A 2,500-nucleotide genomic window follows, 5' to 3' on the forward strand; every position below is an offset into this window, starting at 1 on the left:
TTGGTTGGTGTGTTCCCAGTGCTTCCGTTGGTCAATGTGTTTGTAGACGTTGGTTGGTGTGTTCCCAGTGCTTCCGTTGGTCAATGTGTTTGTAGACGTTGGTTGGTGTGTTCCCAGTGCTTCCGTTGGTCAATGTGTTTGTAGACGTTGGTTGGTGTGTTCCCAGTGCTTCGTGGAATCTCAGCAGTGAACAGTCAGCATGCGGCGCTGGCTGGCAAACAACATGCAGCCTAATGGAGAGAGTTAGAGAAAGTAATGAATGCTCCGAGGGCTTGTCTGAGGACGACCTGGAGAGACTGAATGCTAGCAGTTATATGTCACTGTTGACCGCAGCATGGCAGTTCCCAGCATGCACTAACAAAGACAAACATGCTTCCGTGGTCGTGCGCATTGCTTGCACAGATTACGCACGCGCATGCACACACACACACACACACACACACACACACACACACACACACGCACGCACACAAAGTGGGCGATATGCAGTAACTGATATAGGCCAGAAAGAGAGAACGTGGAAGAGTGAAAGAAGAGAGGAGAGACAAAAAGACAGAGAGGGACGAGAGACACATAAAGATGAGAGAGGCAGAGGAGAGAGAGAAAGCAACGGACAGAGAAGAGAGAGAGAGACAGAGAGAGAGAGAGAGAGAGAGAGAGAGAGAGAGAGAGAGAGAGAGAGAGAGAGAAGGCAGAGAGACAGGAGACAAAGAGAGGGAGGGAGGGAGAGAGAGAGAGAGAGAGAGAGAGAGAGAGAGAGAGAAAGAAGGTAGAGAGACAGGAGACAAAGAGAGGGAGGGAGAGAGACAGAGAGAGATAGAGAAGGCAGAGAGACAGGAGACACAGAGGGAGGGAGAGAGAGAGAGAGAGAGAGAGAAGGCAGAGAGACAGGAGACAAAGAGATGGAGAGAGAGATGGAAAGAAGGAGAGAGAAGACGGAAAGAGGAGAGACAAAGAGAGAGAGCAGCCTTGGATTCTTGCTACCATGACAACGCTACTATTAACAGTAGCGCTGCTGCTATGGTGACCTGACGCATGCGCGTGCACGTACACACGCACGCACACACACACACACACACACACACACACACACACACACACACACACACACACACACACACACACACACACACTTATGTCTGTAGTGCATTGTTGAGTTGGGGGGGGGGTATTAGAATGGCAGAATCCAGATTGCAGTCTCACAACACAAATATGCCTAGATGTAACGCTTAAAAGCGGACATTAACTCACAAATGATTTAAGACTCATAAACAGGGACACACTCTATTTATGATTAAATGATTTAAGACTCATAAACAGGGACACACTCTATTATTAAATGATTTAAGACTCATAAACAGGGACACACTCTATTTATGATTAAATGATTTAAGACTCATAAACAGGGACACACTCTATTTATGATTAAATGATTTAAGACTCATAAACAGGGACACACTCTATTTATTGCATGAAAGAGACCGCTTACAATGTAAACGTTATCAAAATGTTGTAGAAATAATATGGTTTCTAAAGCATGTGTGTGTGTGTGCGTGAGTGCGTGTGTGCGTGCGTGCGTGTGTGCGTGCGTGCATGCACATTTCCAGCCCCAAATCTGACCTCTGGCCTCTAGGCGCTATAGTCCACCTCTTCTCTTAGTTCCTGTGTTGGTCCTGGAACCACTACATCTAGAAATGATGCTATAGTATATTATCTCTATAAACATTATCAACTTTATAATATAGACAGAATGTTCTTTGTGTTCATGTAAACATGCATCAAAGGCAGTGCGAGTGTTGGCTGCTGCAGTCTGTTTATCACATAATTAGCTGTTTCTCAAAGTTTTGCTTGATTAGGGTCACAATTTATACTATTAAGTGTTGTTTGTTTCTCGTCTCGCTGTTGTCTTGCTTTGCTGAGAGACTTAATGAGATGTCAAACGAAACACCCAGGCAGGTTTGTGTTGTATATAGTTTTTATATTTCTGAGCAAAAAAAACCAACCAACACTGTTTACTAACGAACGAACATAGAAACAAACTAAAATGACACGAGTAGGCTACTGTAAACACACAGAAGAGCTGCTATAGCTGCTGTTGTGCTAACAGCACAGATGATTAGGTTTTAGCCTAATGCTACTGCTACCATAATAGCCCATGCAGTTCTATGTAGTTTAAAAAAGTGAAGTGAGGGGCGCTCTAATCATCGTACATCATCATGACGTAAAATAGACACTATGCCTATTTGCTCAGTAAAATTCTCCATTCATTGTCAATGGGAATTTATAATTTAATGTTTGTGTAGAACAAAAATCACACCCGTGTGAAGTGAGGGGTGCTATTGTCGTCTTGTCGTCACAACTTATGTTATTATAACCAAGATACAATGTTTAAAAAAAACTTTACCTTTTTAACATGATCATGTAAGATGAGTGACAACTAAAATGATGTGTTGGTTAGCCGATTTGCTCGTCTATTGCATTTAATGTTTGTGTTGCCACA

At 43.3% G+C, this 2,500-nt stretch overlaps 1 protein-coding gene across 1 annotated transcript in view; it reads left to right on the forward strand.

The window, feature by feature from the left end:
• Positions 1-2,500, forward strand: part of prkd1 (protein kinase D1) — a 51,559-nt gene that overhangs the window by 16,921 nt on the left and 32,138 nt on the right. The gene's annotated exons all lie outside the window — the stretch shown is intronic.

Source organism: Protomyctophum bolini (assembly GCF_963924005.1).
Source record: "Protomyctophum bolini genome assembly, chromosome: 15".
Classification (NCBI taxonomy): Eukaryota; Metazoa; Chordata; class Actinopteri; order Myctophiformes; family Myctophidae; genus Protomyctophum; species Protomyctophum bolini.